At 42.8% G+C, this 27277-nt stretch overlaps 1 pseudogene; it reads left to right on the forward strand.

Moving 5' to 3' along the window:
- The first annotated feature begins 24666 nt into the window (after positions 1-24666).
- LOC114908574 lies at positions 24667-27068 on the forward strand (annotated as a pseudogene).
- Positions 27069-27277: the final 209 nt, after the last annotated feature.

The following is a 27277-nucleotide window of genomic DNA, read 5'->3' on the forward strand; positions in this document are numbered from 1 at the left end:
GCTCCTTGGGATTCTCCTTGTCAGTCCTCCAGTCGGAATGCTGGAGTTTTATTTATCCCAAGCTGCTATGTACTTCTGTGATTGTACCTGCATCTAACACCGAGGGGCAAAAAGTCCGAAAGAGCAAATAAAAGCAAAGATGGTTTCTCCTACCTCTTTGGGACCACAGCTCATTTGATTAGAGAAGGTTACTCTCCTTGAGGGTTTAATGTATCTTGGGGAGTCTATTGACACTACTGGTACTGCCCTGTCACAGGACTGTCTATAGGCTGGGACACAGGAGAGAAGGGAAGGGAAGAGAAGGGGAGGAGAAGGGAGGGGAGGGAAGGGGGGAGGGTGAGAGGGAGGGAAGGGAAGAGATGGTACATCTCCCCTGCTCCCTGAGTGTTGGGAGACCCCTTTCCTGTTCCTTAAGCCAGGGATGCAGATATCTCTCTGTTCTTACCAATGCCCACTTCCAGGCCTCAGGCTATTTTGAGTCCAGGCTGGGGGATACTGGAGGGGAAAATAAATAGTAAACTCATTTTCATTTCAGTGGTACCTCAGATTCTCATTTCTTCCCCAATCTACCTGCTACTCTTTACTTTTCAGAGTCCTCAAATAGATCTACCACGCATTTGGTCCAGGTCTTAGAGTTCTATTCAGTGGGAAGCCAGGGTAGAATGTATTTTATCTTATCTGGAACTGGAAGCTGACTTTTACATTTTAAAAACTTATTTCAGAATGTATTAAAAGGACCACATACAGGGAATAGGGGTCTCTGGTACCAGCAACTTTGTATCTTGTTCATTTTTCTGCACACGGAGCTCCTAGCACATGTCCAGCATATAGTAGTTACTTAATAATAGTTTGATAAGTAACATGAGTGGATGGAAATAAAAATGAGTGAATAAACACATAATAAACTAAGTGAAATGAAAGTAGTATAGGTCACATAAAAGAGGGACTGCTGAATGCAGACAATGAAACATCATTGATATGCCAAAGAGCAATGCCTATTTTATTTGTCATGACCACAAAGGGAAAACAAACCAGAAGTTTACATTAAAACTCTTTTTCGTGATAGTTGTAGTTGCTGCAAACATAACTCTTGAAAATGGAGTGAAGATTTGTTACAAATATGTTTCTCTGACTTCCTCTCCATCCACAATTATGTGAACTTCCAGACACTATAAAGGTCCTTTTAACTCATTTTGGGTGTTTCCACGGTGGTGAATTGCTACCATGTAGTGGCCACTATTTTTCTCTTCTCTCCTAAGAGCATGCATCTTAATGCTTCCAATACTCTGATGCTAGAATAAACAAGTTTGACTAGTTCACTCTTTAAAGGCTCTGTCCATTCCTGACTCCTATATGTCCAAAGGTCCTCTTGAGAGCTCTGAGTTTCCAAATGAAAGGGAGTAGTTGACACATTTTTTGAGCTAGGCGGTAGGATCCATTCACCAACTCCTCTGCCTAAGCCTGTCTAAGAAGAAACAGCACTTGTGACTAAGGAAGCACCAGCAAACTCTTGGAAACTTCTTTTATTGTAGTCAACTGTGTTTGTTCCCTTGTCATGCTCTGACAGAAAAATAAACAAAAATGTTATTATGCCCAAAGAACCTGCTCAAATCCTCCCAACTAATGAGGTAATGAATCTTCTGCACTATGATTTAAAGACAAAGGGAAGAAAGTTCCTTGGAGGAAGATGCAGAGAGAAATGGTAGAGACATGGCTACATTCTTTTTTTTTTAAGTATTTTTTAATTTTTAAAATAAATTTATTTATTTTATTTATTTTTATTTTTGGCTGCATTGGGTCTTCTTTGCTGCACGCAAGGTTTCTCTAGTTGCGGAGAGCTGGGGCTACTCTTAGTTGCAGTGTGCGGGCTTCTCATTGTGGTGGCTTCTCTTGTTGCAGAGCATGGGCTCTAGGCGCGTGGGCTTAGGTAGTTGTGGCATGCGGGCTCAGTAGTTGTGGCATGCGGGCTCAGTAGTTGTGTCACGCGGGCTCTAGAGTGCAGGCTCAGTAGTTGTGGTGCATAGGCTTAGTTGCTCCGTGGCATGTGGGATCTTCCCAGACCAGGGGTCGAACCCATGACCCCTGCATTGGCAAGCAGATTCTTTTTTTTTTTTTTTTTTTTTTTTTGCAGTACGCGGGCCTCTCACTGTTGTGGCCTCTCCCGTTGCGGAGCACAGACTCTGGACGCACAGGCTCAGCTGCTCCACAGCATGTGGGATCTTCCCGGACCGGGGCACAAACCCGTGTCCCCTGCATCGGCAGGCGGACTCTCAACCACTGTGCCACCAGGGAAGCCCAGCAAGCAGATTCTTAACCACTGTGCCACCAGGGAGACATGACTACATTCTGAAATGGTCAAAGCTAAACACAAGTGCTAGAGGACATGGAATTAAATAAAATGAAAAACATCTGAAATTACTGCACTCCTTCTGTTGTACTTTCATATGCCCATTGGTAAGAGAATGACATGCATGATTGGGAAGGTATCCCTGCCATGCTTTCTGTGAATGCTTTCAGTGGTACACATCTGAATTGGCTAGAATTTTGCAATTTATCCTGGACTGTGGTCTTTATAGCTGGGGAAGACCTGGTCTTAAGAAGAAGGAAGAATTTAAACCTGAGCTGAAATACATAGTAAACAAGCCTGGAAGTGTCTGCCTAGCTCATAACAATCCCTCCTTTTCTGAAAACTGCTTGAATACACAGGGAAAGGCATCACGGTCATGTCTCTATTGGAGCGGCCCCCAGATAGCAGAGTGGTTAAGAGCACAGTGTCTGTAATCAGACTCCTTGAGTTCAAATCCTGGCTCTTCTTTCTAGCTGTGACCAAGTGTCAACCTATGTCTTACTTTCTTCTGTGTAAAATGAAGATTATGGTAGTACTAACTTTGGAGTTACTCTCAGGATTAAATGAGATACATGCCCAAAGCACTCAGAGCACTACCCGGCCCATGGGGGACAACCCCTGTGTGTGTTATTACCCCCGACACAGATATGGATCCAGGGGCAGATAGCTCACCAAAGGCAGCCCCCTCAAAGTCTTTCTACTTAGAATTGTAAGCCAGAAACGGAAATCAGAGTCATGAACTCTGAGTCACATTCATGGTGGCTTGAGAGAAGGTCCCTAAACTTTTGCTCCCGAGTTTCTCATCATTCCAATCTTGCCTTTCATCCCCTGTTTTCTGTGAAATGACTCAGTATGTGTCCAAGAAAGGGAAGTAGAACTGAAAGAGTGTAGGGTGTCTCAAAAATGGTGGGCACTGCTGCCATAGCTGGTGACCTGAGAAAAGATGACAGAACGAGGGCAGAAAATGAGATGAATCCAGATACAGAAAGATTAGGACACGTTTGTGAGGCTTTTACTCCTGTTTATGAAGGTACCTTTCAGTTCTTTTAAAGACCTACTCTGCCATTCCTCAGTGCCTTTGCACATGCTGTTCTTTGCACTCCTACCCACCTTTCAGATCTCAGCCTGGGTGTTATTTCTCAAGGGAAGCCTCAGAACCAGTGTGCTGGTCAGTTTCCATCCTTGGACCACCATGCTAAGTCAGTTGGACTCTGCAAGAGTACTCTGTACTACTTTTGTGCACTTATTTCAGCTTATAATTATGTATTTACACGACGTTGGTTAACGTTTGACTGCCCCACTATCCTGTAAGCTGCTGAGATGAGTAAACATCAGACCTGCACATTGCTGTATTCCCAGCACTGGACAGAGTGCCCAAAACAAAGCCAAGACTTAAAAGAGATTTATTGAATGACAAAATGAGTGAAAAAATGAACGTCCGATGCAAAACCTTCCCATACCTACTCTGGTTCCAAGGCAGAATGTGTTATTTCCTCATCCATGCTCCCAGAAGGCTTTGCAGATGCATTAATTGTTCTTGCCATATTATGTTTCAGTTAGCAGCTCTCAAACTAAGTTGTGAGCTCTTGGATAGCAAGGTTTACAGTTTATGAACTAACTTTTCATTTTATTCCTACTAACACTGCCTGGCACATTGCAGGTACTTGATTCAGTTTTGTTAAAATGAAAGAAAACTGAATTCCCTCCCAGAAGGCCAAAACAACCAACAGAGTCAAAGCCATGACTTTTCTGTAGGAAAAAAAATTAGTTGTCTGTTTTCCTGAATTGTACACTAAAGTTGGTCAACGTGATCCATTTGCTGTAATCTTACTGTGGACTTATATCAGCTTTATAACACTTCAAAGAACCTTCAGGTCTATCACTTCCTTGAGTGCCAAAGTCTTGTGAGTTAGCCGGGCAGATATTATGTCCATTTAACATGAGAACTGAGCAGCACGGAGGTAAAATGTGCCTGAAATCAACACTTACAAGACAGCTAGGGTGCCATCCAGGTCTCCAGACTCCTTCTGAGTCAAGGACTCTTCCTCTAAAATCAGGGATCTCCAATAGTGTGGTTGTTAATTTTCAGGGAGGAGAATCTCCTAACTTCTTTGAAGACTTAAAATTCCTGAGTGGGAGAATGTGAAGGGGGAGGAGCCCCAGGAAAAGATGACAGAGACGTCCCTGGAAGGGAACAAAGGAGTGAGGGGAGCTGTGGGCGGAGTTTGGAGAGAAAGCCAAAGTGTGGGGCGTGGAGCCACTGAGAAGGGCAGAAAAGGAGGTGTTCTCCATTCCCTGATACATCCTGCCAGCCTCAGGAGGAGGAAGTGGGGGCCCATAATGGGAATGAGGGGCCCTGGCCATGGCTTGTGACTCAGGGATGACCCGGGAGCTAAGTGTTGAGATTGTACTCGATCAGTTTTTCCCAATTTCGTTCATCAAAGACATGCTTTATGTTACAATGCATTGTTGATGGGATACCACTGGGCCTCACGAGGTATAATGCATGCTTAGATTAAGACAGACATCAAAAAATGATCTCTCAAATGAATTGCTGCAAGGAATTACGGAAATTATGTGCAAATTTTAAATTTTATGATTAAACAAAGAATGACAAATTGAAGAAACCAAATGCGTTTCATTTTATTAAAAACACGAAGAATAACATCTCACAAATATGTTCTGAAATTATAAATCAAGAGACAAGATAAAGAATATTGATCACCCAATAGACGACATACGTCACCTCGGTGGTTCTTGAAACGGGCCTGCACATCAGGAGCTGGTGAAACCACGGCCCCTCCTGCGGAGGATCGCACTCAACTCCCTGGGTTTGTTTTACTTTTCCTTTCTAGCAGATAAGGCAGATTATTAAACAAAGGAATAGGTTTATGGGTTTTTTTCTTTTAAGATTCTTTTTCTTAGAAATTCACTTTAAGAAAATTTTTCTTAAAAATGAACTTCAAAAATAAAATTAGAATACCTATTGTATATGTGTACATGCGTATATATGTATGTGTATGTATACATGCACACGTGGATGTATGTAAAACACTGACATTCCTTATTTTTCTGGAATCCAATCTGATGTCTAGCCTAGAAAACACCTTCTGTAGATTATTTCTGCTTATACCATATTCTAATTCCAATCCTCGCGGTAGATACCAATGTGCTGCTGACTGACCACTGGACCCACTCACTTGATCTGCTGTCCCGGAGAATAACACAGTGTGAAGCTCCAAGCTAGGGGCACCCTGTTCCGACATACCAGGGGCCTAATGATGGCCTGTACAGGGGTGGCCCATGGGTCAGACGGGAAGCAGATGGCCTATTCCAAAGGATTTTATTGAACTGAATTTTATGAAGGGACTATTTCCAACAAGGGAGGGTGAGGCTCTCAGAGACTAGAAATAGTGGGAGGTGTGAAGCGATGGGAACCAAGTTTCCAGAGCCCATTGAAAACTCAAGCCATAGAAGGGGGTTCCCAATACAAGCTGTTGTCAAAGGAACACAGTCCTTATCAAAATCCCAGCCAAGAAGAAGAAGGAACAGGAATAAACACCCCAGCTTCTCTAGGATTGCCAGGTAAAATAGAGGATGCACATAGTTTGAGTTTCGGATAAACAACAAATAATTTTATAGTATAAGTATGTCCCCAATACTTCATGGGACATACTTACATTACAAAATGTTTTTGGTTACCTACAGTTTAAACTTCACTGGGAACCTGTATGTTTCCCCCACTTTATTGAGATAGAGTTGTCAAATAAAACTATACATATTTAAAGTGTACAGTGTGATGACTTGATATATGTATACACTGTGAAATGATTACCACAATCAGGTTAATTAACACATCCTTTGCCTCAGTTACCTTTTCTTTGTGTGTGTGATGAGAATGCATAAGATCTACTCTCACAGTAAATTTGAAGTACATAATGCATGATTATTATTATATATTATACTATATATATTATATAGTATCATGGAATATTATTCAACCATGATAAAGAAGGAAATGTTGCCATTTGCTACAACATGAGTGAACTGGAAGGAAATTAAATAGAATAAGCCAGACAGAGAAAGACAAATACCGTATGTCACAGCCCACAGTTAGGTGAACTCTAAACAAAAAAAGTTGAACTTACAGAAAGTAGAACGGTGATTACCAGGGGCTGGCAGGCGGCGAATGGGAGATGCTGGGATCCCGTATTTTTATTTGCAAAATTTAGCAACCCTAAACCTCTCTCCCCACCACCCCAATCTCTGGCCAGGCTCAGACAGAAGCCAAACGGCAAGGCAATCCTTGTGGTGCAGTCTCCAGAGGCCAGCCTCACCTGGGCCTCAGGGCGAGGCCGAGAAGGAAGACAAGATCTGGGGGCAGTATGGTAAACAGGGAATAGCCAGAAATAACCAGTGGCCAGCTCCTGCCAGTCTAAACTCATTCTTTCCGGCGGAACTGGGTTTTCTCCGAACAAAGCAAGTTTGTGCTCCTTATTTGCTAGCTTTGTGTACTTGCAAATGATTCTCCTTTCTTCCATCTGTATCAGTGGTTTTCAATCTTTTATTCTAAGCAAAGTGTTCCATAGAAATCTCATCACACAAAACAGATGGCAAGTGTGCAGCTAAGGTAGCAGCAGAGATGAGAAGCCTGAAACACTGCCTGTTTCCCCTCTTCAAACACCCACCCACCCATGCACAAATCCAGCCATCCACAGGTACCCGAGGCACACCCATGGTGCCCTAGGCCTAACCGAAGCTGGTCTGGGAACCCCTGCTATAAAGCTGCAAAAAGCAAATACAGTGTGCTATCTTTTGTGTAAGAAAAAAAATAAGAAAAGCATGTATCTTATTTTTGCAAAAGGAATCATAGGGAAAATGTATCAGAAACAATTAAAAGCTGTTACCTCTAGGAACTAGGTGGGGATGGGATGAGGAAGATAGGGGTGGGAACAGGAATTCCCCAAGTATACCTTTGGGTAATCTTGATTTTGAAATGAGATCAGAAGGGATGAAAAAAAGCAAACCCTAAAATTAAAGACAAACAGAAACAGATGAAATTGTATTAAATCCATGGCATAGAACACAGAAAAAGTTAATTCAAGTAACTTCTAAACACAGTTCTCTGGTTATAAAAATTTAGAGGGATATATTCTAAGACAAAAAGAACTGCAAATGAAGGGGCCTTGCGGCGATGGGAAAGTTCTGTATCTTGACTGTGGTAGTGGTTATAGGAATCCACACATGTGATAAAATTGCACAGAGTTATGCACGCACGCACACACACTCAAATGAATGCATGAAAAGCCGGTAAAATCTGAATAAGCTCTGTGGACCGTATTGATGTCAATTTCCTGGTCTTGATCCTGTACTATAGTCAGGCAAGATGTAACCAGTGGGGTAAATATGGTGCCGAGTACACAGGACCTCTCTGTACTTCCCGTGAACCTACAATTATTTTTTAAAAAATGTAAAAGGACCACAAAGAATCCTGGAACGTTAGATAATAGATGTATTGTGAGGATTAAAACGAGCTTAATAATCCCCAAACTTTTATATAGAGAATAGGATAAAGTAAACATATCAATGTTCTTATGACTAAGATGTTTACCATAAAAGAAATGTACATACAAAATAAAAGAAGGTTAGAACAAACCTTGTAATGTCAATTATGTTAAGATTGAATAGAAAATTCTACTATAAACTCAGGGCCCGGAAGCAATGATACCTAGTAGTACTCACACCTTGGATTCTAAATACCATTCCAACTGCAAAACACCAGAGTTCCCTGGAGAAATGCCTGGATCTGAGTCTGGAGCAGAGACAGGAGAAGGAGAACCTGGCACTTTACTTGGTGCCAGAGGGTGCACAAGCAAAGCAGAAGCACATTAGAATGACGTAAGAGCCGACTCGAATAGTTCCCACTGGCCAGATTTTGAACAATTTAAACATCAGAAAGAAACACTAATAGTAAAGGACTATAGTATATTGAATACTACTTACAAAAGTATTTGGTCATTCTTTTTACAGCAATACTAGATGAGAAATGTAAGAAATGATGGAAATAGAAAAATGACCATTTTCCAATGCCTTACGTAATAGTTGGTTCCAGCAAAGATTAGCAGTATCTGGTAAACTACTGGGTAAACTATTGGTGGAGAATAGGACATTCACACAGTTACAAAATGCTACCCCGTAGCCGTCTCACTAATTACAAAGGGGAAGTAGACAACGGTGAGATCTGGACGTCCTCATCCTAACTAAAGGATCAAACGTAGCATCTCCAAGAGAAGGCACCTCGGCTGTGGCAATAGTATGCTGTGATTGGAGTCTGGACACAGTATAGCAGAGATTTAAAGGAGAGAGGTGGGGCAGGAAAGTCCTTACAGAGGAGCTGTGGGGAGGCATTCCAGGCACGGGGCGCAGCAGAAGCAAAGGCACGATGGCTTGAAACAGCCTCCTGCATTCAGAGAACTGCGTTAGTTGGGATGACTCAGAAGGAAACAGTGCAGAGAGGGGGTTAATAAAAGTTGGAGAATTAGGACTTGGAACTTATTCAGAAGGTGAGGGGAAGACCCTGAAGGGCCTTTGAGGAGGGTGCTAAAAATGCAGATAGGAAGAAAGTGGAAATGAAAAAGCTATATAGAAGGTATATTCCATTGCACTCAGTGACCAGTCAGAGATGTGGATGAGACAAGCTATTAGGATGAACTGGAAAATGTTTTCACACTGAGGGCCAATTCTGTACATGGGCAGCGTTGGGCTAGAGCTCTAGATGAAAAGCATCTCAGGGCAGCAGGAAATGGCGCCTGGATGATTAGTGCTGTCTGCTTCAGTTAAGAAGCGGGAGAAGGGAGGGATACGGGGGTGGATGGTGGAGCCATTAACTGATATTAAAAGCACAAGAGGAGAAGCAAGTGTAAGATAGGAAGGACAAGTGTGTTATTTCAGTTATGCGGAATTAGAAAGGGTTACCATTATAGGTTGTTACAAGATATTGAGTATAATGGAAGAGAATGCCAAAAGAAGAATATATATATATTTTACGTATAACTGAACCACTTTGCTGTTCACCTGAAACTAACACAACTTTGTAAATCAACTATATTTCAATAAAAATTAAAAATAGGGCTTCCCTGGTGGCGCAGTGGTCGGGAGTCTGCCTGCCGATGCAGGAGACACGGGTTCGTGCCCCGGTCCGGGAAGATCCCACATGCCATAGGAGCGGCTGGGCCCGTGAGCCATGGCCGCTGAGCCTGCGCGTCCGGAGCCTGTGCTCCGCAAGGGGAGAGGCCACAACAGTGAGAGGCCCGTGTACCGCAAAAAAAAAAAAAAAAAAAAAAAAAAAAAAAAAATTAAAAATAAGAAAGGGTTACCAGTTACATTGGAATTCCTAGTACCTAGTGTGGATTCCATTCAGTACATGTGCTGGAGGAGACTTTTTGAGTTCTAATGATAACTTAAGGACTTTTTAATATATAGATTATTTACCCAATAGACCTCAGGAGGCTCCCTCAGGATAGGCACCGATGAGCATCTTCTGGATTTAGAGCACGGAGCCTTAATCAGAGGAGTCCCATTAGGTATATTAGGATTTACATAGCTAGAAGGCCTATGGATGCTAGAATAAAAAAGGCTCTCAACCTGCTTTTGAATTTAATAATTAATAATGAATATGCTCCTCCCCATGGGAGCTGAGCATTGGCATAAATATTTGCTTGCGAAGCCAAGTCCCGTGCTTTGGATCTCAGTCCCATTTTTTTTATTTTTTTAATTTTTTTGCAGTACGCGGGGCTCTCACCACCGTGGCCTCTCCCATTGCGGAGCACAGGCTCCAGACGCGCAGGCTCAGCGGCCATGGCTCACGGGCCCTGCCGCTCCGCGGCATGTGGGATCTTCCCGGACCGGGGCACGAACCCACGTCCCCTGCATCGGCAGGCGGACTCTCAACCACTGCGCCACCAGGGAAGCCCCCCATGTCAATTTTGACACCCCAATTTATCAGTGCCTGAGAGCCTGTCTAGCTCAGGACCCACAATGGGTAACTTATAATTAAAACAACTGCAGCTTCTTTTTAAAATTTAATTCCAAATATAATTTCTCATTTGCTTCACAGGGGTATGGCAGGCACAGCAGCTTATCTGTGGGGAAATTAAAGGAAAGCAGGGGGATACGCACCACACAACACTTGTATTGAAATAATCATTCATATTTTCCTGGCAACACTTTTTAATAAATGTCAAATCTTTATTACTTTTTTGGCATCGGCGTCCACATTAATCATGTCGAATTCACATGGTATTTATTTCTGGAGGTTGTAAAAATCAACACAGGGTCTTCCCCAGGCTAATTAACTAGTCCAATTCACTCCTGGGTTTCTGACTTTTGGAAGTTATGCTAGCTCAGGAAGGATGTGAGAAAGCAGATTCGAACTAGTGATTGGCCTCAGGGGCAAGGAGGAGATACACTCCCATCCTGAGCCACTCTCCATAGGTTTTCCTACTGCCTCAGCCACCAGGATCAGGCCCCTCCTGGGAAACCCACACGGTCACCGCTTTACCACAGTTACAGAGTGGTGCTAGGTGGGTGGGCTGAAGCTCTCTGAACCTTCTTTTTACAGAAAAGGGAAGGTCTAACAATGGGAGTAATGGAGACACCTGCTGGTTCTTCTAGGGTCACCCCTATAAATGACGGAAAGAGTATTCTTAATAAAGTACAGGCTAGAAGGACAAAAGCTGCTGGTATGGCAGAAAGCACAGGCGTGGGAGTGAAGAGATGGGAATTCTAGCCTCAGCTCTACCAGAAATGATTATGAAATCTCCCCCTCTCCGTCTGAGTTTTCAGGCCTTTAAGATGGGCTCACCCACGTGGTGTCTGAGGCTCTACCAATTCTCAAGCCGATGAGTGACATCATCAAAGCTCTCGACCCAGGAAGAGACTCAGCACAAAATCGGGAGGACATGATGGCCTCAACATTAAGCTTGACCAAAAGAAGAAGAACTTTAACAATGTCATCCCCACCTTTAGGGTTGAAACCTAAAATGTTAACATTGTTGCTATGGAAGGAATGAGGCATCTGAGGTTTCTCTGAGTTTCACTCATTAAGGGAAAAAGACAAACACTAAAAAGACAGGAAAACTATTGAAAGAATGGTGGGACTGGGCCAGTCTGTGTTTTAATTCACCAGTCTGGGGTGTCCAGCATCTGGTATGGACATTTTATTTACTCCTAGTGGAAAAGATAGCGACTGATTTAATTGACCTATTACTGTTACACCCACATTACCCTCAAAATCACAGAACAGAAAGAATCTGCAGAATAAAACTGATCTTCGCAAAACTGTGCAATTGGCAGGTTTTGACTTTTTTCCCCTAGCTTCCTATTTTGTATCATTTTCCCCATGGGAGTTCCCCCCAACTATCTCTTTAGGGTGCTCTGCTCCTTCTTTTTGTGCTCCTGTGTCCTCTGCTTGTGGGATCTCCTCTCAAACAGCGTCCCTTGCCAGTCATTTTTAGCTTAGTGTGAATTTGCACAACCACTTCTGAATGGGGAGAGGAGCCAATCTGGATTTTGAGGACCTAGGGATGTAGGCAGAGACTTCCAGTTGTCACCGAAATCCATTATTTCCTGAGTCTCCTCCATGACAACAGCACTAGTAGCGCCTCCCAATTATCAGCGGAGGGCATGGCTACTGCTGATAAAGATTACATTTTCCAGCCTCCCTTACTGTTACATACATTCAAGTAATTACATCATGGACAGTGCAATGTGATGGGAAGCCGTGTGCATGACTTATGGCACATACCCTTTAAGAGGAAATAGGCCCTTTCTGTGCATCCCCATTTTTCCTTCTGCTTCTTAGAACATGGTCATGGAAGGAAGCCATATTGGAACAGGAGGCAAGGCCAACACCCTGGGGATGGTAGAGCATCAGGACAGAGGAGCCTGGGGCTCTGGATAATCACAGGGAACAAAACCAGCAAACCAGCACTGGACTACCTACTCAGAAACTGTTTCGTCATGGAGAAACATTGCTTAAGCCTCTTATTCTTTTTAACCTATATTACACAAAGCCAAACCTATATTGTAACTACAACCGGTTAGCTATGGTAGAAATGGCAACCTTGTCTCAGAGCACCTAGGTTTGAATTCCAAATCTGCCATTTACCATCTGTGTGACCTTGGACAATTGATTTCCTCTCCTTGAAATATATTTCCCCAGGTCCCTTTCTGCAAAATAAAAATAAGAATTTCTATCTCATAAACTTATTGGGAGAAATAAATTGTATTCTTATGAAAGTTCTTTTGTATACTGTAAGGTACTTCTAGCCCTATGATGTTGATCAATGGTAGTCAAGGCTCTTTGGATTATAAGGGCAGGAGCCTACTCATACTAAATCAATGAGGGGTTTACTTTAAGGATATAATAGGTGAGAACACAGACATCCAAGAAAGGTGGCAGAGCTTTCAGGGTTGGAACTACAAAAGTGAAAAATAGACACTAAACTCAATGTCCCCGGGAACCTCACGACCTCCCCCATTCAGCCTTCTCAACACCTCAACGTATTGTAACCCTTCAACATTAGTACCCACCACCATCTGACTATAGTCAGGTGGGTCCTTGCATCTTAAATCAGATTCCCCATAGAGGATCTGATTGGTTGATGCCACTGGCTGGCCTTAGGTCAGGTGTACACTTGGTCCAATCACTGTGGCCAGGGTGCAAGGTCATGTGATATGGATGGTTAACCTTTCCAGAAGCTGTGGTGGATTAACTTCTCTAGAGGGATGATGGAGCAGTCAGTATCCCTTCTGGGACACAGTGGAGATAATGATAAAAGTTATGTTAACTATTTCTGGTGGGAGGAATGAATGCCTAGAAGTTTAAGTTTTATTAGAAAAATATTATGAGTTCTCCAGAAATTTTACCTTGTTTATCTATGCAGTGGATCTTTTAACACCCATTTCTCATGGACCAGATGAGTTGAAAACTCATCTTCTCTTTAGCAGTCAGCACCCCCTTGATTACCCACATCATGGACTGTCTAGACACTACCACTGCCCTGTCCTTTATACTTAATGACCAAAATGAAAGTTCTTTTCAAATGGCACATTGGTAGGCGGAAAAGGGCATTGTGTCTTTTCACCACAATCTGGGATCCAGAGCCACAGATGAATTCTTGTCCTCATGGAGCCTTAAGTGTCCTTATAATTTCCAGCTCTTCAGTGTGACCTGCCTTCTAAGTAACTGACCTACACTATTCCCTCTGCAAAAGGAAAAGAAAAGAAAAAGCTTAGCCAAAGACCTTAATAAAAGGGAGAAAACACATTCTTCCTTGTTTCACAGTCCTGCCCACTTGCTGGAGGAAATAGCGTCTTATGCCCAGCCAAGACGCTATGCTCTTGTTCTGCCTCTGAGCTTTCAGAAGAAAACACTTTTTAGAAAGGAAATGGGAAAGTGAGTTAAGTTCATTTATTGCTGAACATGCCAGATGGGGAAGAAGAGTTGAACAGAAAGTTCTCTAAGCTTTAGCTTCCATAATTTCACTTTTATTCCTTCTAATGAGGCAAACATCTTCTAGAGGACTCAGGTTCACCTAAGCCAGTCTGTGTTCAACTTTCTATCACTTATAACAGAAAAATATTCATCAAATAAAAATTTAAAAAAAATTTTAAATCGCAGAACTAATTTTTTGTTGTTGTTCAGTTTTTCTTCTCTTTTTAAACAGTTTTGTGTGAGGAAAACTGCAAACGATAAACTGCACATATTCAAAGTATAAAAGTTGATAAAGTTTGATGTATGTACATACCCAGGAAGCCAATTAAAACAATAAACATATCACCCTCAAAAGTTCTCTCTTCTCTCTTCATAATCCCTTCCTCCCATTTCTTCTCACCCTTTTCCCTGGCAACCACCACGATCTGCTTTCTGTTGTAGATTGCATTTTCCAGAATTTTATATAAATGGAACCAATACAGTATATACTGTGTTGTGGTTTTTTTGCGTAATTATTTTTAAATTCACCTATATTGCTGCATGTATCCACAGTTTATTTTTATTACTGAGTAGTGCTCCACTGGTATATACCACAATTTGTGTGTGTGTTAACCCGTTGATGAACATTTGGATTGTTTCTAGTTTGAGGATATCACAAACAAAGCTGCTATGAACATTTAGGTACAAGTCTTTATACAGACATATACTTTCATTACCCTTGGGTAAATACCTAGAGGTAGAATGTTTGGATCCTGTTGCACTGGATTAAACATTTAAAACCTTGCCAAGCTCTTTGCCAAAGTGCTTGTACCATTCTAATTCCCAGCAGCCGTGTAGGAGAGCTCCGGTTCCTCTGCATCTTCACTAACATTTGATGTGGTCAGTCTTTTTAATTTTGGACAATCTAATACATATGTAGTGACATCACAATGTAGTTTTAATCTGCGTTTCCCTAATGAGTAAAGGTAGTGAGGTTCTTCCTTTTACATGCCTATTTTTCATCTCGTTATAAGGTGAAGTGTCTAGTCAAATCTTTTGCCTATTTTTAAAATTGGCTTGTTTTCATCTTCTTAATATTTGAGAATTCTAGAATTCTTTATGCATGCTGGAAGTAGTTCTTTATCAAATACGGGATTTGCAAATAGTTGCTCCATGTCAACAGTAACTTTCAAAGAGAAGTTCCTAACTGTGATAAAGTTCAAATTATCATTTTTTTCTTTTATAGATTTTGGTGGTTTATCTGGGATATCTTTACCTAACCCAGTGTCACAAGAATTTCTCCTATGTGTTCCCATTTCTCTTTCTTTCTTACCTCGAAAGGAACTATCAAATAGAAAACACTTATCAGGACTTTCAGCCACATCAAGAATGGCGAAGTGGAACAAACTGAATCAGAGTCAGGGAAAACGTGAGTGCCCTTTCCTCTGATGAGCTTCCATTTGCACCATTTTGTCATAGTAGAGACAGCATTTCTGAAAGTTCAAATGGTGCCAAAAAGGCCTAGAAGGGGAGAATTAGCTCTGGCCAAGAAGTGTTCCTTGCACTTAAATTTCAAACATCGACAGCTCATCCCTCAGAGACCAGCTATTCACTGAAGTCAGGTGAAAAGAACAGGGTGGGATTCTTTTAAAATCACAGAAAAAAACCTTGTTAGAAGGAAGGGAAGGAGGGCTCTGGGCAAGTATCCCGCTCGGAGTGTGGGCTCTGGACTACCTGCATCAAAATCACCTGTGAAAAATACAAACCCTGGCCCCCATGCCACCCACTTAAACAGAATCTCTGGGGGTAGCATCTTAAGGTCAAATTCGCCAGGTGATTCTTAAACAGAGTAGTTACGATGAGCCCTCAGGCACTCAAGAACCTGCTGGGATCCTCCCTTAAGGCAGCTTCTGGAAAGGTTCTCAGGGTGAACCTGTGGTTCTCAATCCTCTCCTGGCATATAGAATCACCCGGAGAGCTTAAGAATACAGATTCCTAGGCCCAACAAATGAGGTTCTGCAGTAGTAATCTGTCATAAGCCCAGTCTTTTCCTTCTGCTTTGCTTCTTGCTTTCTTATTCCTCTCCATCTTCTTTCTCTTCTTCCCTCCTTCTCCTCCTCTGGTTTCTCCTCCTCCTTTTTTTAAATTAAAGCTCCCAAGTTAATTCTAATATGCAGCCAAGGTTGAGAACTCCCAGGTCACAGAGCAGAAGCAGCAACATCCCAGCCATGGGGCTTGGCAGGAGATGGAAATGAAGGAAGCAGGCTGGCTGGGGACCAGAGTGAAGTAAAAATCTATGCTCCATGCCAAGAGCGTGGTCACTATTGAGCTAGTCAACTCCTGCCACGTGGGAACAAAATCCACATTTGCCAATCCCTCTGGTATTTCCAGAGAAATTAGAAATAATTTTTGGACATGAAATCTCCCTTTTTTTTTTTTTTTTTTTTTTTTGTGGTACGCGGACCTCTCACTGTTGCAGGCTCTCCCGTTGCGGAGCACAGTCTCCGGATGCGCAGGCTCAGCGGCCATGGCTCACGGGCCATGTGGGATCTTCCCGGACCGGGGCACGAACCCGCGTCCCCTGCATCGGCAGGCGGACTCTCAACCACTGCGCCACCAGGGAAGCCCAAAATCTCCCATTTTTAAATATCTGAAAATGACACAAAATGTGTAAATCACTGTGAGCAGAACAAAACACAGCTGTGGGTGGCTAGCGGCCAGGGACTGCCAGTCTGTGACTTCTGCCCACAAAGTTTCTCAGCCCTGTGGACAATGCTAGGATGCTGTTTCATGGTGGCCACTCTTTGAGGGCCAGTTCTGAAGAAGCTCATGGGTTTGTGTTCAGGCCACACCTGAACCTGCCTTCATAGAATTTCTAGGCAGGGACGAACTCTACTGTGTTCCTTGACGTGGGTTTGCCAGATTTCCTGACTTGTTTGAGGCCAATCAGAGAAACAGTCTCATAATTAATACGTAAGATAGCATATTTTGCATGGTTTTCTCCCTATAGAATCCTTCTTCTATCCTAGACAAGTGATATTCGTAAGAATATGATTTTTATAAATGACATCTGAGAGTGTTTTTTCCATCATACTCACCACTACTGACAGTTTTACCCTGTCCAAGCCCTCTACCACACTTAGGATGGTGGTTCTCAAACTTTAATAGGCATAAGAATCACCTGGGGCACATGTGACAATGCAGAGTTTCAGGCCTGGAGTGCCCATGGAGTTTATTATCAAAATCAGAACACTTCTGAAAATGAAAGCAACTCTGAGCTAAGGGGTATAGACTGGTTCACACGGTCAGCCCACCCAGGCCTCATTTGTAAAGAGTTTCTGATTCAGTGGCCTGTGCTGGAGCCAGGGACGCCCCACTTTTAATAAGCCCACCCCCACCCCCCAACAAACCAGATGCAGGTGGTCTGGGCCACACTTACAATGCTGACTTAGTAGTAGGAAGGGAAGACGGAAGAAAAATATTCATTTGGGAGATGGAGACATGGAGTCCAGAGAGAAGACTCACTGAAAACCCAGTTGTGTGATGCTCGAATCATTACAAGGTGAGCAACCAGCTATCAAGGAAAGTCGGAGCTAAATACTAATTGCTAATCTCACACTTTTCTTTTTCCAGATTCCTCACAAAAGTAATTTTTTTTTAATAAATTTATTTATTTATTTTTGGCTGTGTTGGGTCTCCGTTGCTGTGCGCAGGCTTTCTCTAGCTGTGGCGAGCGGGGGCTACTCTTTGTTGCAGTGCATGGGCTTCTCATTGCAGTGGCTTCTTTTGTTGTGGAGCACGGGCTTCAGTAGTTGTGGCACGTGGGCTCAGTAGTTGTGGTGCACGGGCTTAGTTGCTCCACGGCATGTAGGATCTTCCCGGACCAGGGCTCAAACCCATGTCCCCTGCATTGGCAGAAGGATTCTTAACCACTGCGCCACCAGGGAAGTCCCGGCAACCGGTAATTAATGAGGTGCGTATAAGCATTGTGATGAGCAACGAACATGTACCGCAGACACGCATTTTTATGAACATATGTTAATGAATGTTAGCGTCCCGACTGCAAGCATAACTCCAGAGGGTTTTCTTTTTATTTATTTATTTCAGCCAACAACCAAGTGATAGGTAATGAGCTCACTCGGGTCTGGCTTTCCACGCTCTGAGCCCTGAGGGGTCTCCGGTGTATGCGTTTGACTCGCTTCGGAACCTCAAAGAGTGAGGCTGTTTGCAGTAGCAAGGAACTGACAAAGAGGATTTGCAATTTATTTCTGTTAGCTCCGTGCACATATCTGCACAACATAGACTGGTCAAGACGTGGATTTCGTGTTTGATTTTTTTCTTTAATTGACTCTTATCTGATGAATTTAAGTCAGAAAAATTCCAGGATATGGAAGGCCATTGGAGCTCTGAGATCAACAAGCATATTCCACTCGTTTCTGGAGGAGGCAGCAGAGTTTAGTGTTTAGAACATGGGCTGCAGAGCCTGCTGCCTGGGTTTGAATCCTGGTTGTGCCACTTTTTATTTCTGTGACCTAGAACTCAACTTCTCTGGGCCTTGGTACCTATTTCCTAGGGCCTTTTTATGACTAATAAATGAGCTAACATTTGTGAAGCACTTAGTAGGGTGCCTGGCATGTGGAAAGAGTTACGAAGGTGAACACTGAGACTCAAGGATGCAGCTGCCCTTGCAATGAAGCCCTTACGTGGAAAAGTTGGGTTGAAGGGCCTGTTGGTTGACTTTGGCCTCAAAGTTTCATCTCTGAATCACACACTGTGTCTCCACATGACATCAAAACTGCATCTCAGTTTCCTCATTCCCCCAGCGTCTCCTTAGGACAACATTAACTTTTGGCACAATACCCCCCAACAAGACTGTTCCGTTGGTTGGATATAGATAGGAAGCAAAGGGGTTGGCTAAAAAGATGCTTCACCCAGGGAGTTTCAGAGGCCAGCTATGGAGTGGACTGGAATCCCGGGGACTTCCGTTCCTGCAAACATATGCTGTAGGCAACTGAGTATGTAGCCGTGACCCCGGCCTTCCTGGGGTCCATGAGCTGTCCCCCCAAGTGAAGTCTGACCTCTCTCCCTCTCTTACACCAGACTGCAGTCACATACCCTCCTCTCCTCCTCTACCCTTGTCTTCAGGAGAGATTAAATCTTTGTTCAAGGTTCTTTTTTCTCCCCTCCAGACATTCTGTGTTTAGAATTACAGCCACCTTTATTTTCAGCTTCAAGCAGATGTTCCAGGCAGAAAAAGCCTGCCAAATGTTTCAGATTACATCCAGGAGGTTTGGGCTCACGCTTCGCTGAACAAGAATCTGTGCTGACATTCTAGAAATCAGTAACACTTCAGGGTAGTGAGGCATCCCTCTTCTATGTTAAAAGGGTAATCCTGAGATGGGTTTGAAGCTCCAGAGAAATCATTCCAGGGCCTCTTATTTTTTTTTTTTTTGCGACACGCGGGCCTCTCACTGTTGTGGCCTCTCCCATTGCGGAGCACAGGCTCCGGACGCGCAGGCTCAGTGGTCACGGCTCACGGGCCCAGCCGCTCTGCAGCATGTGGGATCTTCCCGGACCAGGGCACGAACCCGCGTCCCCTGCATCGGCAGGCGGACTCTCAACCACTGCGCAATCAGGGAAGCCCCCAGTGCCTCTTATCTGACAGGACTTTACAGTTTACCAAGTTTTTACACATCCATGATTTCACTTGCATCTTGAAACAACCCGGAGAAGTAATCATGACAAGGATTAGGACTGTTACTTTGCAGATGACAGGGCTAAATATAAGAGAGATGTGAGGGCTTGACATGCTTATAAGAGTTTGTTTTTGGTCTCTTACCTTCCAAACCTGGGCACTTTCCACAAATAGCAACATGATACATTCACATATTGCTTTCCTATATACTTTATAAAGTACTAACAGGAGTGCGATATCATTTTATCTCCAGAAAAGTCCCATGAATTAGATAGGGAACTGTTTTAGTCAGCATAGAATAGGCTATGCTTTGGTAACAAATAAGCCCTGATAGCTCAGAAGCTTAAGCCAACAAAGATTGATTGCATGTGCATATCATTTTCTGATTCAGGTCCAGGTGGTTCTCTGAGGTGGTTTTCCTCTGAGTGATAACCAGTATCCTTCCATATCATCATTCTCCATTTAAAAAATACAGCCTTAGAAGTCACCAGGCGATCAGAACGTAATGTTATCAATTTCCCGAAAAGTTTTTTGGCCGGACTATCACTTCTACCCACATTCTATTTGCCTGAACCCAGTCATGACCTCAGCCTAACTGCAAACAAAAGGTAGTTTTCTTGTGAGCCAAGAAGAGTAAATGTAATGGGTTTTGCTGAATACAAAGCATTATTTCTGCCATTTCAAACTGCACCAGCTCTTGTTCTAGGCTGTCTACAAGGGGCTGGCAAATAAAACATCATGGTGACAAACTTCGATACTGTGCCAACTATAGAACAATAACAAAATATCTGTAGGGCAAACTGAATTATTTCAGAGGTAAAGCTCTCCACCAGCTGAAGAACGTTACTATACATCACAACAGGTTACCAGACTGGAGAAAAGGAGAGCAAAATGACCTGTACATCACTGGGGCTGAAATGAAATGCAGGCAGACCTCGTTTTATTCCCCTTTGCTTTATTGTGCTTCACAGATATTGGGTTTTTTACAAATTGAAGCTTTGTGGCAACCCTGCATCAAGCAAGTCTATCAGTGCCATTTTTCTAACAGCATTTGCTCCCTTCATGTCTCCATGACACATTTGGTAATTTTCACAATATTTCAAACTTCTTCATTATTATATATTGGTATGGCAATCTCTGGTTAGTGATCTTTGATACTACTATTGTAATTGTTTTGGCGTGCCACTAACTGTGCTCATCTAAGAACTTAATAAATAAATGTGTGTGTTCTGACTGCTCCATAGGCCAGCCATTCCCCTATCTCTCTCCCTTCTCTTGGGCCTCCCTATTCCCTGAGACACAACAATATTGAAATAAAGCCAATTAACCACCCTACATGGCCTCTAAGTGTTCAAGTGAAAGGAAGAGTCTCTCACTGTAAAACAAAAGCTAGACGTGATTAAGCTTAGTGAGGAAGGCCTCTTAAAAGCCAAGACAGGCTGAAAGCTAGGCCTCTTGCACCAAACAGTTAGCCAAGTTGTTAATGCAAAAGAAAATTCTTGAAGGAAATAAAAAGTGCTATTCCAGTGAATACACAGATGGTAAGAAAGCAAAACAGCCTTATTGCTGTTATGGAGAAAGTTTTAGTGGTCTGGATAGAAGATCAAACCAGCCACGACATTCCCCTGGGCCAAAGCCTAATCCAGAGCAAGGCCCTAACTCTCTTCAATTCTATGAAGGCTGAGAGAGGTGAGGAAGCTTCAGAAGAAAAGTTTGAAGGTAGAAGAGGTTGGTTCATGAGGTTTAAGGAAAGGAGCCATCTCCATAACATAAAAGTGTAAGATGAAGCAACAAATACTGATGTAGAAGCTACAGCATGCTACCCAAAAGAACTAGCCGAGATCATTAATGAAGGTGGTAACACTAAACAACAGATCTTCAGGGTAGACAAAACAGCCTTATGTTCGAAGAAGACGTCATCTAGGACTTCTGCAGCTAGAGAGAAGTCAATGCCTGGCTTCAAAGAACAGGCTGACCCTCTTGTTAGGGGCTAATGAAGCTGGTGACTTTTAAGTTGAAGCCAATGCTCATAACCCATTCTGAAAATCCTAGGGCCCTTAAGAATTATGCTAAATCTACTCTACCTTTGCTCTGTAAATGAAACAACAAAGCCTAGCGGACGGCACATCTGTTTACAACATAGTTTACTGAATATTTTAAGCCCACTTTTGAGACCTACTGCTCAGAAGAAAAGATTCCTTTCAAAATACTACTGCTCATTGACAATGCAACTGGGTTAACCAAAAGCTCTGATGGAGATGAAATATACAAGATTAATGTTGTTTTCACGCCTGCTAACACAACATCCATTCTGCAGCCCATGGATCGAGGAGTAAGTTTGACTTTCAAAGTCAAAGTTTGACTATTATTTAAGAAATACATTTTGGAAGGCTATAGCTGCCAGAAATAGTGATTCCTCTGATGGATCTGGGCAAAGTCAATTGAAAACCTTTGGAAGAGATTCACCATTCTGAATGCCATTTAGAGCATTCATGATTCATTGGAAGAGGTCAAAAATATCAACCTTAACAAGAGTTTGGAGAAACTGATTCTAATCCTCATGGATGACCTGGAGGGGGTCAAGACTTCAGCAGAGGGAGAAACTGCAGATGTGGTGGAAATAGCAAGAGAACTAGAATTAAAAGTGGAGCCTGAAGATGTGACCGAATTGTTGCAATCTTATAAAACTTTACAGAAGAGGAGTTGCTTCTTATGGGTGAGCAAAGAAAGTGGTTTCTTGAGACAGAATTTACACCTGTGAAGACTGCTGAAATGATACCAAAGGATTTAGAATATGACATAAACTTATTTGATAAAGCAATGGCAGGGTTTGAGAGGATTGATTCCAATTTTGAAAGAAGTTCTACTGTGGGTAAAACGCTATCAAATAGTGTTGCGTGCTACGGAAAAGGAAAGTCACTTTATGTGACAAACTTCATTGTCATCTGTTTTAAGAAACTGTCGCAGCCACCCCAACCTTCAGCAACCAACCCCCGATCGGTCAGCTGCCATCAACATCAAGGCGAGACCCTCCACCAGCAAGAAGATTACGACCTGCTGAAGGCTCAGACCACGGTTAGCATTTGTTTAGCAATAAAATATTTTTAATTAAGGTATGTACTTTGGTTTTTTTTAGACATAATGCTATTTCACACTTAGTAGGCTACAAGTATAGTGTAAACATAACTTTTACATGCTCTGAGAAACCAGAAACTTCATGTGACTCACTTTGTTACAATATTTGCTTCATTGTGGTGGGCTGGAACTGAACCCGCAATATCTCTGAGGTATGCCTATACCAACAATTTATTCATTCTTTTTGTACATCCATCTACATCCACAAATGATTGAGGAGGTTTCTAATATTAAAGCACATCCAAAAGAAAACCGTTAAGAACAAAACTACTCAAAAAAAAAAAAGAAAGAAAGAAAAGAAAGAAAGAAAAGACAGTCATATAAAGAAGAAATCTAGCTATACCAAATATTTAGGATCGGTTAATCATTACGACTGAACAACTGAGGTTTGTCTGTGAATTTACCAGAAGCTAAAGTAGCAAGGAGAATAGAGAGTTTATGAAATAGCATTTTTGAGCACATTTAATGTCCTAGTTACCATGTGAAATGTTTTACATACATCAGCTTATTTGACCCATACGTCAGCTTATGACCATCAGTTAATGAGAGGAGCCACCACATACTGAATTCATTCTCAGTGAGATGACATAAAATGTCTCAAGTACACTCAGTACAAGGCTAGGTTCCAACTCGGCCATGTCTGATTCCAAAATCTGTGCTCTTTCCATAACCTAATAGCTCTCTTTGTCACATAAAAGGAAGCATATAATTAAGTAGATAGAAGAAAAAATAGGAGATGCATATACTCTTTATTTTTATTAAAAGAAAGGAGTGTTATCTTAATGAGCTCCAAGTCAGCAAGCCCCAAATTTTCCTCACTACTTCAAACCACTAGAGGTTAAGGTAGAGTTCACCTTGAAGGGTATCAAAGGGGCCTGCAACATACCTGTGGCAAGGAGAGGATTTGAAAGCTGGGGGAGGAATATAGTGCAGGTAAACGAAGGTTAAGATTTCTGTGTAAGGTCACACAGCAAGGCGGTGCTAGTCTTCCAGGCCTTCCCCTAGCACTTGGTTTATTAGATAGGATTAGATTAGATTTTGAAGGCTAAACCACTAAAAGAGAGTGAATTTTCACTCTTACCAACGGACCAGAAACAAAGAAGAAAGAGGAAACCCTGTAGACTACATATGTGTTCCCTTTACCATCTTTGATTGACATGGGGGTAGTCATTTGGCTTATTCAACTTGTTAATGCCATTCTTGCTTCTCAGCAGTGCTACACTGCACATCACCCCCCTAATTAACAGCTGTTTTCAGTCCATGCCAACTGCACAGGCTCGAGGCTAAAATACATCCTTGCTCAAGCTGGAGACCAGGTATATCATCCAAGGATGGGCATTTGATGGAACACTGTGCTTTGCCTACGTCACAGCCACCTGGAAGTAAAGGGCTGGCCTGGGGTGTCTCAGAAGTATAAAGCTGAAATAAACACTGACAGCGAGTGGCCAGTGAATGGATATGTCCTGAATTACCACACAGGCAGCCTTCACTCTGCACAGTTCTGAAACGTAGTACACAGATTTCAGGTACCATGTGGTACAGCGCAGCAACACCAGTCCCCCAGCAACACGGTTCCATTTTCAGTTACCGTGGCATACGAACTGTGAGAAACTGAATAAAGTAGAAACTCTGCCACCAGCTCATCAGTCAATAACAGATATGGCCCATGGTCAGTGGCCAATCGACTCACATCTTTCAAAGGCTGGCAGTGATCGGTCACTGCACATGTAATTCAGTTCACTCACAGCCAGCAAACCCTGGAGTGATGTTGCCTCCTTGTCTCCTGGTGATAAACCCATGGGACGTTTGACAAAAATGGATACTCAAAAGAGGAAGTTGGCCAACCCAAAGGAAGGCGCAGCAAAGAAATAACAAGTGGAAACACCAGGAGCAAAATTCAAATCCAACGTAAATAGCGCAGTAATAGCTGACAGTGGGATGCTGACTGCCACTACTGCAGCGCCTCTAGATAGGCAGCCAGAGGAACTTAGTGAAGGTGACTTAGCCACATGAATGAGGAAAGGGAGGATAATATCCCAAAGAAATGGGCACCTTCAAAACCTTCACTTGAGAGTCTGTGGTGGCGCCGGCTTGAGGGAGTCTGCGGCGGTCGAGCTGGAGACGCGTCCCCCTGTCCGGAGCTGTGATGAGCACCCCAGCCGTGCCCTAGGACCTGCAGCTGCCCCCGAGTCAGACGGCCCAGTCCACGTTCAGAGAGCAAAGAAGACAAAAACTCAAGGAGCATCTGTTAAAAAGAAAAACTTTTTTTGCATACAAACAGGAAAATCAGATATTATCCAGTGGTAGAGACAAAAGAGTGAAGACATCTGAAGGTCAGATCCAAGAAGAGACAAAAATTCTGAAACTTTATCAGCCATTTTTGCCTTAAGAGAATGTCGGTAGACCTACTGGGATCAAGAATAATATAACAATGGAAGAGAACTGTATTCCTTTAAAACCTTCTAGTGAATTAACCAATTCAACTACAGCAATTGATACACCTAATTTTGAGGATAATAAACTCTGCTGTTGTTACCAATTAAAGATGACCCCCAAAGTCAACATATGACGTTAAGCCAATCATTTCACCTTAAAAACAGTAAGTAGAAACAAATGACTACAGAAAAACCAAAGCAAGGTGCTAACATGCCCAAGAAACCTGTGCTTGGATCTTATCGTGGCCAAATTGTTCAGTCTAAGATTAATTCCTTTAGGAAACCTCTACAAGTCAAAGATGAGCTCTGCAACAATGAAGAACCTTTCAGCTACTGTCTCTAAAGCCACAAAGTCTCAGCCTGTAGACACCAGCAGTGTAACACTGAAAAGTGATAGAGCCTCACATACGACGACTGCCACTAAATTTGTGAGCCCTACATCTCAGAGCAGTCAACTTGTGCGACCTTCTATTAGAAGTCCCCACAGTAATAACCAGGACGCCATGAAACAAGGCATCAGTAGGATGTCTGCCAGTGTTACAGTTTGGAAAGGACCTCGAGAGAAAGAATTATTACAGTTAAACACGGTTTCATCTATTATCAAAACCTGTTCTTCTCAGGACATAGAAAGAAATAAGGCTCTATCAAGAAGCATGACATCTGAAATGGTAGCCAGGCCTGCTTCGTCTTCTAATACGAAACTGAGAGAAAAGCAAAAAGCATTGACCAGCACAGACACACCACGGTGAGAGCAGCTACCGACAGTAGATGGACTCAGCGCAGAGAAACTGCGGAGGAGAGAAAGGCTCGTCTGCGTGAGTGGAAAGCTAGCAAAGGAAGAGTGATGAAAAGGCCTCCCAGCTCAGTGGTTACCCAGCCTGAGCCCGAAGCACAAAATGAAAAACCAGTTGGGTCCTTCTGGACTACCATGGCAGAAGAAGACGAACAACGATTGTTTCCTGAAAAAGTAAACAAGACATTTTCTGAATGCCTAAACCTGATTAATGAGGGATATCCAAGAGAAGAAGTATTGGTTACACTGAATGACCTGATTAAAAATATTCCAGATGCCAAAAATCTTGTTAAACATTGGATATGCCTGCTCGTGTTGAACCACTTACGAGTCCTATTGAAAATATTATTGCAATCTATGAGACCATTCTGGCAGGAGCTCAGCCTATTGAAGAGATGCGACATGCAACTGTTGACATTCTGACAATGAAGAGTCAAGAAAAAGTTAAATTTGGAGAAAATATTGGGGAGTCTTGTGCAACCAAGGAACAAATCCAAGAAGCCACCATTGACGATATAAGTGTTAATCTGGGGGTCAGAAAAACCGGAAATAGAAAATAAGCATCTTACAAATATAGTATTTCAAAGTTGTGAAAAAAGAGCAAGATAGCAAAACAAAAGGTCCAACCAGTGATGTTAAAACCCGCAATACATTGGGCTTCCCTGGTGGCGCAGTGGTTGAGTCCGCCTGCCGATGCAGGGGACGTGGGTTCGTGCCCCGGTCCGGGAAGATCCCACATGCCGCGGGGCGGCTGGGCCTGTGAGCCATGGCCGCTGAGCCTGCGCGTCCGGAGCCTGTGCTCCGCAACGGGAGAGGCCACAACAGTGAGAGGCCCGCATACCGCAAAAAAAAAAAAAAAAACCCGCAATACAGAAATTAGGGCGGGTTGCTTAATTAAGTATAATGTGTCTACTACTCCATACTTGCAAAGTGTGAAAAAGAAGATGCAGTTTGACTAAACAAATTCTGCATTTAAACAGCTAAAGTTTCTCACACCAGTTAGACGTTTTCGATGTCTTCAAGACAAGACTTCTAAATTGCCAGATATGTTAAAAGACCATTATCCTTGTGTGTCTTCACTGGAACAGTTAAGAGAGTTGGAAAGTGAAACTGACGCTTTTGTGTGCTGCCCCAGCGCAGCCCTGTGCCGCATGTACTCGGAGACTGACAAGACAGAAGAGAAGTGAAGCTCTGAGAGGAGTGGGGTTGTATTATTCTGAGTTGGTTGGTTGGTTTGTTGTCGCTTTGCACGTCCCTTAGGTCAGGAGTTGCCAAGTACCTAAGTAGGACGGCAGTCAGCACTTACTCATGTCCACTCTATAGCAGGTGTTGCCTTCTGTGCGTCGGAAAGCTAATCCTACCTTGTCAATCTCAATAGACCGACTTTTTCTCTAAG

The sequence above is a fragment of the Monodon monoceros genome, unplaced genomic scaffold (genome assembly GCF_005190385.1).
Source record: "Monodon monoceros isolate NGI ecotype Baffin Bay Population unplaced genomic scaffold, NGI_Narwhal_1 Super_Scaffold_4, whole genome shotgun sequence".
NCBI lineage: Eukaryota > Metazoa > Chordata > Mammalia > Artiodactyla > Monodontidae > Monodon > Monodon monoceros.